We start from the raw sequence: 19,118 nt of genomic DNA, 5'->3' as shown, positions 1-19,118 counted from the left end.
GACTCACCTGCTGGAAATAAGAAATACATATATTTTACTTTAACACTGTGATACTAGTAATAAAAATTAAAGAGAGAAGAAAGAAAAGAGCTGAGGTTTAGGTGAGTGTAGAGAGATGTGGGTTATGGCTTCAGATATACATGGGGAAAATCTTCATAATTATTCTGATTATACAGAATATTTAAATTTTTTGTAATTCAAGAATTGATCTCTATAATACAAACTTCTCTGATAATTAAGAAAAGTGTCCTTAAAAAGAAACTAGATAACTTTTTTCTTTTATAAGTGGGGAGATGAGAAAACAACAAGTCAAGTGCAATGTGATAAGTACTTGGGGCGCTAGTGGAGCACACAGGGAAATACAGTTATTTAAATCACTTTCAAAAAGCCTAATAAATTAGTAACTCATTTTTCAAAAGCCCATTCCAAATGAGTAATATATGAGGTTTGAGTCTACAAGTAGGTAAAGCCCAGACTTCCTGAAAACTTTCCGTTTTGAAATGAATTATGTTGGAAGAATACAGGCACTGAGGCTGGCTGCTCTAAATGAGTTAAAAGACATGCATTAAAAAAAGGGGGTTGGGGAGTAAGAGACATGATAAACATTTATGGCTTCAAAGCTTTTCAGGTTTAGAAAAGATGGTATAGGTAGTGACATAGAAATTGCGTACATATGCAGAAAAACAGTTAAATGTTGGGCAGGAAGTGTGGCATGTAGAGCTGAAACCAGGAGTGTCCTGATTGCCTCTGGGAGTTGGCAGGAAGCTCCGAAGCTTCAGATAGGAATTAGAAGTATTTGACAGCTCACAGGAAAACATAGCACAGAGGGGGAAATAGTGTAAACACAAAGGTCAAGAAGTAAAGGCAGGGCACCGGGCTCCCTGGTGGATGCGGGCAGGAACAGAGGCTGTAATCCAATAACCAACAGGGTACAAAGCACCCCCATCACCGAAGTAGCAACCTTGGCAGGAAGCATAGATCATACCATTATGTCCTCATTTCTTTCCTTTGTCGGGAACAGATTTTATGGCTGAACGTCAGACAGAAGACATTGTAGGAAGAAAAGTTACGGGCACAGAGTTTTAGAAAAAGATGAAAGATTGCCTTACGCCTGGTTCACCCAACAGTCTTTTCCTGAAGATCAGGTTTTGAGGTTAATGATGCTTATTCTGGTTTTTCAGAACTGGAACCTAAGACATGAATTTTGATATCAATATCTAAAGAACTAGATTGAAAATTTTGATAGATATTTTTTATATTCAAAACTGATTATCAAAGTTGGACGTACAGTGAAGTTATTGAAGCTTCAGGGTCTCTCACTTGAATTGGCCCTTACAAGGTCCTGCACCTGTTTTGGCATCTGTAATTTTGATTCCTTTTCAAATTGCATAAATAATATCATTTACAAAGAAATTGTTATAAAGAAGGCAGATGACTAACTCATTTTATATTTTATTTAATTAGATACTCAATCAGATAAGAGCTTTGGGCTTCAGGTAACAGGACATCAAGAAGAAGTGGCATAAATTATAAGGGCATTTACGATCTCACATTAACAGGGTACCAGACAGGGCTAGACAGCTCAGCGATGAAGGCCTGGCTCACTAATGTCATTATAATTTTTTCATCTGAGTTCCATGCCATGTTCATTATGAACACTGTCAAAGTTCATAATTTCAATATAGTTGTCATAATGTGCTCCCTGGTGGTCCGATGGTTAGGATTCAATGCTTTCAATGTATCTGTGATAGTTCCACAAGGCACAGGGAGACATGACCTCTCCAGTGCAGGAGAAAGAGGTGATACCTTCTATGGGTCTCTGTTTTTGTTACTAAGGAAAGCTTTTCCCAAAACCTCCCCTGTACTCAGGTCCCAGTTGGTCGGCATTGATCATGCCAGAGCTGCAAGCTTTCCCAGGCTGCAAGCCTGGCATTTTCAGCCTCTAAACTGGGAGGTGGGCTTTGCCAGGAGAGATGAAGGATGGATGGATGTCAGGAGGATGGATGCAGAGTGAACAAACAACGTCTGTCACAATTAGCCTCTATTAGTTATCCATTGCTAAATCTTGGTTTGATCAGGTGGGAACGTTATTTCTTCTCATCTTTTGGGTGTTTCCTTAGGCTTATAAGCACCTCTGTATTTTCACCATTCACATGTTGCATTTTTTGGTCTCACCCTCTAGCAACTACAATGGCCACAGATCTTCCCCTAGAGTTGAAAATTTTCAGACATGTTGCTGAAAGTTCCTTTGAGCTGCAGACTTTGGTCAAGCTATAACAAACCCACTACACTGTGGAGATTTTATGTGCCACTAAGGACAAGAGACCGGGCCTCTGGGCTGAACAGCACAGAATGCCAACCACTCTACACACAATTGCTTGGGCACAAGCCAGAACAATTTGTGGTTATGGCCCTAGTCCAAACTCTGAGTTGCTTCCTAGAAAAGGTCACAGGAGGTCAGAGGATGTTCCCTGAGGACTTTCCTGATTCCTAAGGACTTATGGGGAATAAGTCCAGGTTTGATGTTTATCTAGTGTCTCTAAAAATCCACATGTATTCAAAATGTCTAGGCACTACTCTTGCACCTACAGGTGATAATCTAGTTCCATTCTTTACTTCCTTCTGGAAACTTTCATCAGCACAGCAACCCTCACTCATCTGAATGTCTGAGATTATATAACACTTTGTGTCAATATTACTCATTCAGTATTTAATCCTATACTATTCTGCAATACCTTTTTTTTTCAGGTGCCTTCTACTCAAGGACCTTTTGTGCCTTTTCCCCAAATGCAAAATAAAAACTTTCAGATCAAAGGCCACATTTTTCCATTTCTCACCACACTTACCATCCATGTGCCTAATGTCATATAACACATATATTTATTGAACAAGTGAATGTAGGTTGTGGTAAAAGATAATGTAATATAAGGAGAAGGATAACACAATGTCATTTGACAAAACTACTAAGGGAAATGTCAAAAACAATATTGAAACAATAAGTTGCTATGTACCTAGTCCTTTACTATGCTAAACAGGAATACGGTGGTGTGCAAAATCAACAGGGTCCCTGCTTATGAGGGGCTTAAAGTCTAGTGACAAAGAAATATACTAAATAAACAATCCTGCACAAAATGGAAAGATTAAAACTGTGGTAAGTGCTATGAGAGAAAAGAGCATGAGCCATGTGATGTACAGGCAGACCTGGCCTAATCTGCTGGTGAGGAATGGCCTCCCTGAGAAGTCATATTTGCCCTGACACCTGTATCGTGAGTATGAGAGAACTAGAGACAGCTAACATTTTCACCGGCAAATGTCAAGTTGTGGGTGGAGTAGAGGGTGACATGGATGATGGTAGAGAATGAAGCTGGGCAAAAGGTGGGTCAGAAAGAGCTAAACCTGTTCTCCTTTCCAGAGTAGCATGTGGAGCTGTCCCACCAGAGACTACATTTCCCAGTGCCCTTTGCCTTGTGTGGCCACATGATGTGTTTCTCTCCAATGGAATGCAAGCAGAAGTGGTGTCACTACATTCCAGACAGGATTTTAAAAGTCAGTGGGTGTGTTTCCTCCACATGCTCACCTCCCATTCTGTGGGCTCCAGTGGTGAGAGTGGGGTACCTTTGGAAGCTGTGTGATCAAGGTGGTTGTACCACCCTTAGTCTGAGACCCTGAATGACTGCTTGCAGGAGATCCTCTGCCAACCTGGAGCTCCCGCCCTGGACTGTCACATTGGAGAGGATGAAAGTTCAGTTTTAAGTCATGGAATGTTGGAAGGATCTTTTCTAAGATAGCGTATCCTAACTAAGGCTAGGGGGTGTGGTCTTTATACCATAAGTAATGAGGAGTCATTTAAAAAATTTTAAACAGAGAGATATATGATAAAATCAATATTTTGAAAATAATCACTCACAAAATGGAAAAATTATAACTGTGATAAAAGCTATGAGATAAAGGAGCATAAGCCATGTGATACACAAACATGTGATCTACTGTTCGCAAAGTAGAGAATATATTAGGGGTGAGTGAGAAAGAATTAGGAAACAACAAACAAACAGAAACGCTATCACAGAAGTCTAAGTGAGGAAAGTTTGAAGCAGTGGAAACAGAGAAGTGGGTGGATTCAGTAGATCTAAAGTAATGTTGATAGGATTTGGTAACATATTAAATGTGAAAAACTGAGAAGGAAGTATTTACAAAGGCTGTTCCCTTTGGCTTTGGACACTGAATAACTGGGTGATGACACTCTCAGAAAGGAAACATAGAGAAAAGGTCCGAGTTCACATCTGCACACATGCACTAGTAGATGCTCTTGTTATGTACAAAGATCAGTCTCTTATTCTACAAAAATGAAAGGAGAGTTGTGTTGCCTTAGGGAGGTACCCCTCTGCTAGTGGTTAAGGCACCGAAGCCTGGAGTTGGACCAGCTCCTTAACTACCTAGAAGCCTGGAGTTGGACCAGCTCCTTAACTACCTAGATCACCTAGGATGGTTGTTTAATTCTCGGTTTAATTCTCGGTTGTTTAATTCTTGTTTAATTCAACTTCAATCAGGAATATGGGGAAATAATAATGCCTGTTGCCCATGTTTGTAATGAGGAGGACATTCAAGAACACATAGAAGGCATGCAGAAGGATATTCACCCTTGGTAAGAACATTTGTCGTTCCGTTTTATGCAGCACATTACCCAGGGTTGTAAGTGTCATCAGCATATTGTGTGCTTTTCAGGTGGGACAATATAATCAGCTAAGGTACCACTAATTGTAGAGTGCATGCTCTATACAAATAAGTTAGTTTCATGGGTCTGGCTTGGTCACTGAATTCCATAGGTAAACCTTAGCACTAATGGTTCAATTTATTTCGGCTCTCATTTTGGCAAGTTTGTTTTTAGTCCTGATTTTTAGATACACTCACTCTGGACCCTTCCTTACAGGGCTCCACATATAACCCCCAAGTCTTAACCTCTTTCCATCAATTCTCAACTCAGCATCTACTCTACAAATACTTTCTTTATCTAATTTCTTCACTCTTTCAACTTGTTTAACTTTTGTAAATCTTTAATAATTTTGGTTACTTTCTTAAATGAATCCATAGCTGCTCTAATCTTCCTCCTGTAAGAAGTTTCATACTCAGTATAAATCTCATTCCTTATCATTCATGCCAATATCCTTCCCATTATCTTTCTGTCTGCTGTAGCATAGAATTAGTATCACCTTACATTCCTTTCAGCATGATTAAGAAAGGTGTGTGTCTGTGTGTGTTTTGGGGGGAAACTAAGGTTAAAAAAAAGAGAGATAGTATAATAGCAATATACACAATTAGAGAAGTAAGCTCTCCACTAAATTTATATGCTTAAGTCTAAATATTTCAGTGCTCCTTGGGGAATACTGTAATATAATATTTTAGGACTTAAAGGAGACCTTTCTGAGGTACCAGCTATGTTTTCCGAAAAGCAATTATCCACTTTATCCTTGGAAAAAACTCTTTTTGTCAGGATTCTATGTCCTACTGCAGATTCCACTTTTTTGATATATGCCACTTTAGAATATTAGCTAATTTCATCCCCAAATGTCACCTTTCATTTTCATTCACTGCCTTCTCATTTTAAATCCATATAAAGTTTTAAAGGAAAATATTCAAATAATTTTATGTATATATAATTGAACTATATACATAGTTCAATTATACATATACATCCATCTATCTAAAATTTCAGGGAATTCCAAAAGAGCATAGATGGAACAGGACAGGCTATGAGTAGTTCTGGTTGTCTGGCCAGATATTCTCAAAATATCAGAATAATACCATACCTTCATAGCACAGCAGTCTGTACTGACCAGAAACTAAGTTTCTGATTTTAAACTTTCTTTTTCTGAAGAAGATAACTGGCAGAATTCAAGCACTACCAAATTCATGCACTCCCTCACTCTCTCTTCATTCATCAACTCATTCATTCTTATATTAAGTAATTTTTGACCACTTTGTTATGCATAGTCGTTTTAAAAAGATGTGACATATTTCCCTGTTTTGAGGACTTTAAAAATCTGCTGATTAGTAATCTAATTTATAGTTTTTTAAAGAACAAGCGACAAGTCAAACTCTGTACCAACGAATGCACTAAGACAAGTATTATTCTCCCCATTTTCTGGAGAAGAAACTGACACTAAGAGAAGTTAAGTAATGTATGCCACCTCACCCAACAGTACTTAAGTAGCAGAGCCAGGATTTAAATAAAGCCATCTCTCTCTGATTCTAGAGCATGCGCTCTGAACCACTACACATTAGTTTCTACTTAAAATTGTTTTATCAAAATAAAAGGAAATCCAGAAATGTTCACACCAGGTATAGAAATCTAAATTCTTTATAAAATTCATAAATTGGTTTTTCAATCATGTTTTATCTGACTTTTTCTCAAGATAGCTATGTTTAGAGGCATACTTTCTGGAAGATGATGCTAATTTGTTTAATGACATTTTATAGAGGTACTTAGAATACTTTTCTTTGTGTCTTTTAAACTCTTCCTCATCCTTCAGATTCTAGCTCAAAAGTCACCCCCTCTGTAAAACTTTCCCTAATACAACTCCCAAGCAGCACAAATCCGCTCCTTCAGGACTGAACCTTCCTGGCATGAAGTACACCTAAGAGTCGCAGTTCTAGATCACACTGGGTCATATTTGTGTCTGTGTCTATGTGTCTGTCTTTCTAGACTGAATATGAGCCCAACAGGGTGATTCATTTCAGAGTTCCCTTCTCTCATGGCACCCAATACATTGCTTTTCACATGGTTAATCCTAAGTGAATGTTGGACACGTTGGTATTTGACAAAAGCAGTATTCTGAGTCCAATTGTACCCAGGTTATATGATTCCCTTGCTATACCAATAACCAAACTAAAATGTTGGATATAGGAAGAAGATTGTTTTTGTATTATCTGCCTATTCATTCCTTGACATAAAAATGAGCATTGAGAAAAGATTATCTAATGATTACATTTACTCCTGAGTATGGATATTGAGCTAGTGACCAGAAAGATGTGTGTCTAAAATAATGCTTTATAAATGATTTAATAAATGTAAGCATAAACAAAGGGCTCTAGATAAACTTGGAAAAGTTGACTTTGACAGGAAAACTAGAGCAGGTTTGTGCAAGGTATCATTAGCTGACCTTCTACTTAACACTGAAAAGGCCATATCATTCAAAGTTTCACGTTAAGTCATCTAGGATATTCAACATGCTTACTGGTAGACTATGTGAACACAGGACCCAGAAAAGCCTCAGGAAGCTAATTTAAAAACCTAAATCACGCAAGATCAAAATGGGAGAAATCCTGGCAAATAACATTTCTCCTTTATTTTATGCTGCTGTAGCTCCATCTTTTAAGTTTTGTTTTAAATTTGCAGTACGTGAGGTTTAAAACGTTCCACACTGGGTAGGGGCTAGGTTATCGTGCCTCCTTAGGTTAGAAAATAACCAGATGAATACTGAAGGATTGGGAGAACCATGTCTCTGAGGAATATATCAAACTGCCATCCCCATGGGACCATTGTTCATTCATTCATTCATTCAAACAAGCATTTTGCAGAAAACAGACTATTAGTGAGGCAGGATAAAGGAGTGATTGTACGTGAGAACAATTTCCAAAGTTTCCGAAAGGAAGTAAACACTAAATCTCTGCATGAAGGACTTGTACCATTCTGGGATTTACTGCAAGCCAGACATCCATCTATCTGTTTGCTCCAAATTACAAAGTAAAGTTAGGCAGGAAGTATTCTGAGATAAGAGATCTATATCCAAGCTTCCTACCAGATCAACTCTTTGCCAGTCAATAGGTGGTCTTGAAATAAAACCCCTATACATCATGATCAGAATAGCTAGAAAACATTGCTGACAGGACCTGATGTGTCAAGAAAAAATACACAACAAGAAACAAAGAAAAATAACAAATATGAGAGAGGCAGGAAATAGAAGAAAACAAGAGGAATTCCTCCATGAAATAGATTACATTTTTGACTGCACATTCTCTGTGAAATTAGAGAAGCTATTTCCTCTTTGAAATAAATGCTCAGAGAGAAGATATAAAGATTTAAAGACAAACTGACATTCTATATAGAAGAAAATAAATACTGGGTGGCAGATCCTACTAGAAAAAATAATGAGGCCCAGTAGAGATGGCAAAAATGGTGACAGTCAGGTGGTGATGACAAACTCGCTCAGTGAAAGGTGATTTGGACAAAAGAAAAGGAAAGAAATAGGAGCGGCCACATGGCAGCTGGCCAGATGTGCTGGTGAGCATACATGAGCCATCCCTGCTGCCTCTCAAAACTAACTGTTGAGATTCTGAACTGGGTTGATGTCCTGTGTTAGTAGTCAGTGAAAAGAAGTAGTTAGATTATGTTTACAGGAAGTAATTCCTGGCTAATGTAACTCTTCTGCTTGAAAGAGACACCCTAGAACTAAAACACCAAGACTGAAACAGAACATAGAATATTATCTACTGGTCTGATTTTTTTTTAAACATCTTTATTGGAGTACAATTGCTTTACAATGATGTGCCAGTTTCTGCTGTACAACAAAGTGTATCAGCTATACCTATACATGTATCCCCATATCTCCTCCCTCTTATGTCTCCCTCCTACCCTCCCTAACCCATCCCTCTAGGTGGTCACAAAGCACCAAGCTGATCTCCCTGTGCTATGTGGCTGCTTCCCACTAGCTATCTATTTTACATTTGGTAGTGTATATATTAGTCCATGCCACTCTCTCACTTCGTCCCAGCTTACCCTTCCCCCTCCCCGTGTCCTCAAGTCCATTCTCTACATCGGCGTCATTATTCCTGTCCTGCCCTTAGGTTCTTCATAACCATTTTTTTATTTTTTAGATTCCATATATATGAGTTAGCATATGGTATTTGTTTTTCTCTTTCTGACTTACTTCACTCTTACTTACAGACTCTAGGTCCATCCACCTCACTACAAATAACTCAATTTCGTTTCTTTTTATGGCTGAGTAATATTCCATTATATATATGTGCCACAACCCAATCCAAAAATGGGCAGAAGACCTAAACAGACATTTCTCCATAGAAGATATACAGATTGCCAACAAACACATGAAAGGATGCTCAACATCACTAATCATTAGAGAAATGCAAATCAAAACTACAATGAGGTATCACCTCACACCAGTCAGAATGGCCATCATCAAAAAATCTACAAAAATAAATGCTGGAGAGGGTGTGAAGAAAAGGGAACCCTCTTGCACTGTTGGTGGGAGTGTAAATTGATACAGCCATTATGGAGAACAGTATGGAGATTCCTTAAAAAACTAAAAATAGAACTACCATATGACCCAGAAATCCCACTACTGGGCATATACCCTGAGAAAACTGTAATTCAAAAATATACATGTACCACAATGTTCACTGCAGCTCTATTTACAATAGCCAGGTCTTATTGATTTTTATCATGTTAATTTTTGTTTTCCAAACACAGTTCCATAGTGGCTGGATCTAAATGTCCAAACCCCAGCATAGCATCTCAGATTCAGGTAGGAAGTGCACATCTGCATTAGATTCTTGATGAGATTTTGGTTACTGCCTTACATGGATAAAAATGGCCCTGGGTACACAGTCAGGAAAGTGCTCCTTCCTATATGTCAGAGTAAAGATTTAATTAGAAGTATTTACTGCAGACTCCTTGCTTCCTAACCTCCATACAGAGGAAACACAACGATTGTGCAGTATTCATATTTTGGGGAGAAAAGCAAAGATTAGAAGTTTCTCCTAGTTCAGCAGCAAAGATAATACAGAGTCAAAGACAGTGACTGGCAGAAATTCAAATGAGTGAGAAACTTATGTTAAGAGATACAGTAAGAGGATATTAAATTAAGAAGAAATGTCCATTGTGCTCATTTTTTTACTGAAATAGCACTTTAAGAGAATGAAACATTTCCAGTTATTTAAATGTCTTTTGTCCATAACCTCCTTCACCATTGGGGTTATAAACTCTAGTCCCTTTCAAGTTCAAATACTTTTGACCTGTCGACTTCATTTTTTATTTAGTTGTGACTTTGAGAAAAGACCACAGAATTTTGAAATTTCACAGTGATATCCAGGCGACATGGTTACACTGTATATACTACATACAGCAGGTTGACTGTGCCATGTTTCAGACTGTACTCTCTGAAACGCTTGTCCTAGAAGATCTCAAAAAATTATCCTTAAATAAAGGAATTCATTGGCACAATAAGTTGGGGTACAGTACATACTGATTTCTCCTCTGAAAAAGTCATGATCTCTTGAACACACAATTTAAACCACTGTTTCCCAAATTTATTTGAAAATTGAACTTTTTTTTTTTCTAGCACATACATAAAGGCCAGATTGAGAAACCCTGACAGAGATTATTTCCTTTAATCTTTACAGCAATTTTGTTAAAAGTACTATACTGAAAGTCCTGTTTTACAAATAAGGAAACGGAGGGTTTGCCAAATGTCACCAACTGTGAGAAGATAGAACCCAGGTCTCCTCATTCTGATTCCAAGATTCTTTAAAGCTCAGCTGCCTCCTGTGAGTGCTTAAACCATTGTGGCAATTTCCTTATCTGAGAAAACAGGATATTGCTCTGGAAATTATCAAACATATTTTTTTAGGCTTTTATCCACCTGGGATACCCCATCACCACCTCAGCATTACCACCACTTTTTTATATTCTCGTTCTCCCAAGATCAAACTAGAGTCTGATATTCTCCATGAGGTCCTACGATGACAATTTCATCTTCTCATCCAAAATCTTGAGGAATTCTCTGATTCTGCATTCTGTCAGTTACTGGATAGTGCCTCATGTTGTTATATAACTGCCGTATCCGTGTCTACCCTATTTCTCTAACATCAGAGAGTTTGTCTAAATCTTTTATTTATTTACTGTTGGTATTAAACACTCTATATAGTACTTGAATGAATGAAAGTATGTATAAGTAAATGGCTAAGTAGATGATGAAATTATGGACACATAATGTGGACATTGTGTCCTCAATACAAAGCAGTTTAACATTCCAATTCTTAATATTCTTATATAGTGGGGAGAGAGTGGCAAACTGGGAGAGAACTAGGACTTTTTACTAGTTAAGTGACTCTCAAACTTTAGTATTTATCAGAATCACTGGAGATCTTGTTAAACCAGTTGGCTAAACTCCACTCTCAGAGTTTCTGATTCAGTAGGTCTGGGATGGGATCTGAGAATTTTCATTGCTAACAATCTCCAGGTGATGCCAGTGCTGCTGGTCCAAAGTCCACATTTTGAGACAAACTAAGCAAGGATAAATTTGATGAGTTCAATTACTGAGCATGCTACTTTCAGCTGTGGGATTGAGCAAGGTTCGTAAATACTGAGTCTTAGTTTCATTATTTGAAAAATTAGCTTAAGTTGAAAAGTTATGATGATATAATATTTTAGAAAGAGCCAGGCACACAAAAAGTCATTAACACATAATAGATTGCTTCCTTTCCACCCTTCTGAGGAAGCGGCTGGGAGTGCTTCACACTGCAGTCCTTCCTTTTCCTTGTCTCCATCAGCTCTAGAAAGTTATACTATACTATTCTTCCATAAATGTGCTTAAATCCAACAGCATACTCACTGGAATCAAGATATTGGATAGCAGAAGCAATAACACAGACCTCGGGCACAGAATTCATTACTCACAACCAATGGCAGTTCTTAGTTCAGACTATAGTCGGTTCCAGTTACAAATATTCCTTGTTCAAGTGCAGGCTTCTGCTTCAAAACAACTCAGAGACACCGACTGCTTTCTGTTTTATCTCCTCATATAGCAGCGATAGCGCTTAAAGTTATCCCCAATCTGATGCCATTCTGTCTCACTTCATCAAAAGGCACAAAGGAGCCCTATCTTTGCTTTATTACAGCATCCTTTCAACAGATCCTTTGCTTGGGAAAGAACAGAGCTGAGCTTGAATGATATTGCTTAACTTAGGAACTTGATCATTAGCAAAATTAATTGCAAAAACAGAGACTATAGTAGTTTAAAACTTCTCTGGTGAGAGATTTCTCCTAATTTTAAGTGGTTGGATTACAATGATTACGTACCTCTCTTCAGGCTGGTATTGTCAAAATGGGCTCCCTTAAAGTTTTTTTTTTTTTTAACCTATTTTGTTGGGCTATTTTACTAGACAGTAAAATTATAGGAATTACATGTTCTTGACTCATTCAATCCTGACAATCAGAGACTATACTGACCCTGTGCCCAGTTGGGTTCTGAGGTTGAGCCTAAGATCTGAGTCACAATCATGCATATTAAAGCTCACCACCTTTATGTTATATAAATCTACCAAAGGCCAGAGCTGGGAATGTCTACAAGGAACAACTCACACTGACTGGCATCAAGTCTTCCAGGCTTCCTCAGCGGGAGTTAGAAAAGGGACAGGTATTACTTGGGGCTCCTGACATGCAATACAGAGAGTTTCTGAAGGTCGAGTGTGACCTCCTACTGCTCTTGGAGAGACAGTTCACTCCATGTTTGGGAAAATGAATTACTCCCACTTGTGTTAACTTTCTGAGAACTTTTGTCCTCAGGTTTCTGGCAATTCTATCCCCACACATCAGCACGACAACTGGGCTGAATAAGTCTGAAACACTGTCAGTGATAGATGAGTGTGCTTATGTTTTGGTGACTCTGCTTTCTTCACTTTGGCATACAGCTTCTTTTCATCAAAGAGGTAAAACAAACCATGGAGAACATGAAGAGAAAAACCCTTTGTATCTCATCTGACACCAGATGGATCACCCTAGTCCCTGCCAGTAGCAAGCTTGTTAGAATATGAGAAAGGGGAATTGGGATCGCCCAGTGCATTTTCTCCGCCACCAAGCAGCCAGTACTTATTAGAGGAAATCATAAAATCATATATATCAGTCTACTCCAAATAAATGCTCTCTGATTTCAACTGAGCCTTTTGACTTGTGAGCAATCATTTGAATCATCTCTTGTTGGATCATAATTTTATTTGTTATCACAGTTATTTCAAATTGTCTTCATACTCATGTTTAGAAGCTTCACCCAACACTTTCCAAATCATTACATCATTCTCCTTCTACGTTATCAGAATATCAGGACTATTTAACAGCGGTTTCCTCAGCTTTTCCTCTCGCTGTTCCTGTATTTTGGGTTTACCATCTCTTTCTGCATACCTGACACACTTCTGAGGAAAGGGTTCCCATCTCCCTTGCCAAGTCTCTGTGTGTGTGCTCAATCTCACCCCCTCACGCTTCCTCCCACTGATTAGCTACTTCCTCACTTTGCTTTCTCCTTCTTTTTGGCTCTAAAAATTCCTATATACTGGGGACGATATATGACTATTAGTCTTAAAACTACTTTCTCAAAACTTACCTCTCTCTCAAGCTCTTATCCAGCATCTCTGTTTCCTTTCACACCTAAGGTTGGCTTCTGCCCCCACTACAGTATTATAACTGCCATGTTTGTCATCTATATCCTCACACTCTCTATTGCATGGAACAAGGTGAGCTCCTCAATTGTTGTGGTTTTAAAAAATGTTTTCTTTGTTATTTGTAGCATCCATGGTTGCTTCCAAATTTTTCATTCCTCTTCTTTTGTCTCCTTAACTGACTCTTATTCAAGATTCCATTTCCTAAATATAGGTGCTTCTTGAGATTCTGTGCTAAACCCTTTTTTTTTTTTGCTTTTCCTTGCTTTCCCCTTTAGTGAGCCCATTTATCATCATGGTTTGAACTCTTTCCACTGGACAAATAACAGTGTATCTCTCTGGTCCCCATTTCTCTCTAAACACACACTTCATCACCTTCTCAAACTCAAAATATTATAAAATAAATTAAATCCTCTTTTACAATGAACCTTTCTCCCTAGTTTCCTGTTTTGATCATACAACACTATTTCTCTATTTACGTTGTCACTCTCCTACTGAACAGTTTCCATGAGGACTAGTTTGTTCATTCCTCTCTCCTAACAACTTCAATAATCCTGGCACACGGTCACCATTATATAAATATGTACCAAGTTAATGAATGGGAGAAGGAATGGATGAATCCTGGTTATCTAGGCTTGAAAAACTCTTATTTCCATTACCTCACTAATCAAAATTGTGACCAAGTCTCTTAGGTTTACTTTTACAGCATCTATTCTCTCTGCACTCTGTATTCTGACTGCAGTTACTTTTGGTGGTTTAAATTCCTCTTGCTTGGCCTCTGTCTTTAGCCTCCTAGTTGGTCTTTCCAATGGCTGGAAGCAGTTTCTCACTCCTCTCAATTCCTTCCATACATTTCGGATATTTATTACTTGTAGTAGGTGGCATAGCTACAGCATATATTTTGAAATGGCTCACTAAATTGCGCTCTCATTAAAGTAGAAGTTGTATCATGTTATACTTTTTCTCTTTCATAGCATTTAATGTATATTTCTTTATTATTAAAATAATTGGTGAATAAGCAGATGTGAATGAGTAAATACCACTGTCAGAGTAAACTTCTTAAAGCACAACTCTTACCTGATCATTTCCCTACAGTTAAAACCTTTATGTAATGGTTCCTCATTGCATACTAAATTAAGCTTAAACTCTTCAATTGAGAATTTAACTTCTACCCTACTACCTCTTCCCCACCCATAACATAGTCCAAAACCACCTTGCCAAGGTTATACCTCTTTCCCTTCCTATATATCCTGTACTTTGACCATTGCACGGGAAGCAAAACTTTACCTCTACCCACCTTAGGTTTTTAGCTTGGGATCTTTAACAAAATGACAGATTAACATGAGAAAAACAAAAAGTTTATTAATGCTTGCTGCATACATCACATGGGAGAAACCTTGACAAAAGTAGCTCAAAGTGATGGCTAGAACTCTGGCTTTCTATAGCATCTTCAACAAAGAACAGTACACTTGTAGAGAAATGACAGGAGAAAGAATAGCAGTTTTACTCCTCCAAGGGTGGCAAACTACAGGAAGGTAAATATATTGGAGGGGTCCAACGTAGTAAGGTTTGTTTGCAAATTCCTTTGGTGCCTCTGGGCTGCTAAAAGTCTATCTCCAGTAAAAAGAGAATTTATATCCTGCCTTTAGGCAGAAAAGGGAGAGAGTAGAGAGACCTTTTTCTGCATTTCTGTTTCTTCATTGCCTTCAGATCAAAATAATATTTATGTCAGAGGCATATTTTAAGGTCACATATTCCAATTTCCTTCACTATTCTAGCTTGCTCTACCACTTACAATCCTCATTTTATATAGGTTGTTCTCTCCAAAAGCATTTCCCGTCTTTGTTTCTGCCTCTTAAAATCCTATCTACTGTTTAAGACCTATCTCCAAGAGTTCAGCATATTGGAAACAAGGGTAAAACAGGTCAGAGGGAGAAGATAGAAGAAAATAAAGAAACTGGGGACCTGTAGTCTATAGATTTATCTTTTGATAAATCTCTGCCTGAACTATGTGTACTACTTTCCAAAATTCCTGTCACTGTTCTGCTCTTTGTTGTGGACCCATGACTAGCATTTAGCATAGATTGTGTTTAAAATAGTCTAGTCTAGTCAAAATTCTCTAGTCAGTATCAGAGCATATGGATCTAGTTTCTTCCAACCTCAAGTTGGTCACAGTTTTGCAGGGGTGATCAGCAAGTACATAACAAAATCTAGTATGTGGCAATAGATGAATAAGTTAGGGTTAGAAGAATAGGATAGGCAACCGGAAGATTTTTTCTCATATTTTGTCCAACTTCCTTCTTCATATGATTTCTTGGTTTTCTTTATTACCTGTAATACCTTTATTCACTGGTGCTGGAAGCAGCTTGACTCATTTTTATCAATTTTAATCTCATAAATAAATTTTTATGTAAATACAGGTGGTATCATTTGCTCTCAGGCTGAGAGAGAGAAACCTAGGGCATTGTCTCAGCAACATAGATTCTGGTCCCACTGGATGTAGTCTTAGAGTCAGTGGAAGCCTTTTACCACATCAGTCACTAGTTATTACTAAGTGACCACACAAGCATGGCCTTAGGCTGTACAAAGCCAGTCACAAAGATGTAGCCCTCGTTTAGGTGCTTACAACCTGAAACTTTAATTCACAGTTCTGCTCCTAGGATCTGCCAAAATCAAAAGCTCTGCCTGCCAGCTCTCTACTCAGGAAATCATTAATTAACACCTCTTCACAAACAGAGCTAACTCTGATTTTCCTTCTGCTTCATTCATTTTTTTTGTCTTATTATCTTCCTGGCATAAGCAGGTAGGATCAAAAGCTGCACCACTTAGTTAACTTCCATACCACCCTTAAATCTGCCCTAGTATTTTTGTCTCTGCCAGACAAGAGTTTCCTTTCCACCTCACCCAAGGGTATATTCTATTGTGTATTAGAGCTACAAGGATGCAAGCTGACACTCTGGAGAGGATGCTAAACAATGTTAGGGAAACACTAAAAGGCATCCTATTGAGAAAATCATCTGCTTACTAAAGATTAGAACCACATAGGGAAGCCAAACATGCCCAAGTAGGAAGAAGACATAAAAACAGAAGGTCAGAGGGTGTAGGGGTGAGTGACTGAAGGAAAGAAATAAATAGAAATCAAGTGACGCAGAGCCCATGAATTACCTAAAGGCAATGAAAATAAAACAGTATACACAAATATTTGGTGATTAGGTAAAAGTTGGGAAGTTATATGTAAATCTGGAGCTTCTCTTATTCAAATCCTATTCAATTCTTCTGAGAGTAATTTCATCCATTTTCATACTTTAAACTTTAAGCATAGTTGATCCTTTTCATTCATTTATAGAACAGGCATTCATAAGAACACTGCACTTTCCTATGATGACTAATTTGAGGGGAAAAAAAAGAGGGCCACTGGTTTAGCAATAATTGCCAGATGGCAGCTGGGATACAAACACCCCCAGGCATCGCAAAGAACTAAAAAGAATAGTTTATTGCAGGTGATAACACCACTTAAAGCAATGCAAATCACGACTAACAGATCTGAGAACAGTGTGGATTGCTTGTTTGGCATTGAGACCTAAATAAAAATCAACTCTGAATCATCCGGGGAAATTAATGACATTTAAATCTATTCTTCTAAGATAAGGGTAAAGCATTCCTAGATTGTAGCCGGGGCTTTTGTGTCCCCAGAAAAAAATTAGCCTGTGAACTCCTCTGACAAGGCTCTGAATAACTCAAATGAATACAGCCTCAGTTCAATTTGGAATTAAATTACCATTTATAGTTCTGCTGGCATCTGTGTTATGCTGGCCTTTAGACAAATGCCTTTATTTTATTTTATTTTATTTTATTTATTTATTTAGCGACTACAGCATGCTTCCATGTTTCTGGATACGGTTTAGATTCTGCCAACGAGATGGGCTTGTATGCAATTTGAAAGGCAGAACATCAAACCCAATTTTCCTTTGCCAGAGGTGAAAGCCACATAGCTCTAGCACATGTGAATTCTTACTAGGGCAGTCTATATCCATTCCCCTGCCAATCACTCACTTTTGGGGTGTGGGGGCAGCTGAGATGCGGGCAATCATTTTCTGCATTTTCCTGACCTCTAGTGGCAGCAGCTTCTTGACTTTCTGGATCATAGTTGCATCTGTGACTTCACATTTGCTTCCCTAGTCCTTCCAACAGTTTTATGCGCATCTAACTCCCTGTATTAAATCCATTTCGCTTGAAATACCTGGGAGGATTTTGCTCTCTGAAATGAAATAGCCCCCTACCCCACTCCTATGGTTAAAATCTGAGAACATTTTCTCACACATGGCAGTCAACGGTGACAGCTATTTTATCTTGTTGCTCTATTTTTAAACATCTCTATTCAGACATAATTCATATACCACAAAATTCATCCTTTTAAAGTATATGATTCAACAGCTTTCGTATATTCAGAATTGTGCGTCCATCCCCGCAGCTGATTGATTTTAGAACTGTCTAATACTCCCAAAAGAAACTCTACACACCTTAACCGTCACTCTCCATTGTGACTGGCTTCTTTAACTTATAATGTTTTCAAGGTACGTTTATGTAGCATGTATCACTACTTTGTTGCTTTATAGAGCTGAATAATATTCCATTATATGGACAATACCACATTTTTAATCTATTCATCAGTTGAGGAATATTTGGATTGTTTTAATTTTGGGCTATTATGAACATGTATCTATAAACATTCATCTACAATTCTGGTTCTATAAGTATTCATGACATAAGTTTTTAGTTCTCTTGAGTATGTATCTAGGAGTAGAATTTCTAGATCATATTAACAGTATATATAATCATTTGAGCAACTTCCAGACTATTTTCCAGAGCACTTGCACCACTTTACATTCCTACCACCAGTGAATAAAGGGTCCACTTTTTCCACATCCTTGCCAACACTTCTTATTATCTTTTTAATTACAGCCACCCTAATGGATGTGAAAGTGTATCGTGGGGGTTCTGATTTGCATTCATCTGATAGATAATGATGTTGAGCTTCTTTTTATGTGTTTTTTAGTCACTGCATGTGTATTTTCCTCTTTTTTATTGGGTTATCTTGAATATTGGGTTGTAAGGATGCTTTATGTATTATAGACACAAGTCCCTTATCCAACAGATAATTTGCAAATATTTTCTCTCATTCTATGGGCTGTCTTTTCACTTTCTTGATGTTGTCCTTTGAAGAACAACACTTTTTTTTTTTTTTTTTTTTTTTTTGCGGTATGCAGGCCTCTCACTGTTGTGGCCTCTCCCATTGCGGAGCACAGGCTCCGGACGCGCAGGCTCAGCGGCCATGCCTCACGGGCCCAGCCGCTCCGCGGCATGTGGGATCCTCCCAGATCGGGGCACGAACCAGTGTCCCCTGCATCGGCAGGCGGACTCTCAACCACAGCGCCACCAGGGAAGCCCGAAGAACAACACTTTTTTAAAAATTTTATTTTTATAATAATCCTGTTTATCTATTGTTTCTTGTGTTGCTTGTGCTTTTAGTGTCATATCTAAGAAAATGCCTAATCTAAGGTTGCAGAGATTTATGCCTATATTTTTTCTAAGAGTTTTAAAGTTTTAGCCCTTACATTTAGGCTTTCAATTCATTTTGAAATTATTTTTTGCCTATGGATAAAGTAGAGATC

The sequence above is a fragment of the Delphinus delphis genome, chromosome 5, assembly GCF_949987515.2.
Source record: "Delphinus delphis chromosome 5, mDelDel1.2, whole genome shotgun sequence".
In the NCBI taxonomy this organism is placed as follows: domain Eukaryota; kingdom Metazoa; phylum Chordata; class Mammalia; order Artiodactyla; family Delphinidae; genus Delphinus; species Delphinus delphis.
This window is presented reverse-complemented; position numbering follows the sequence as displayed.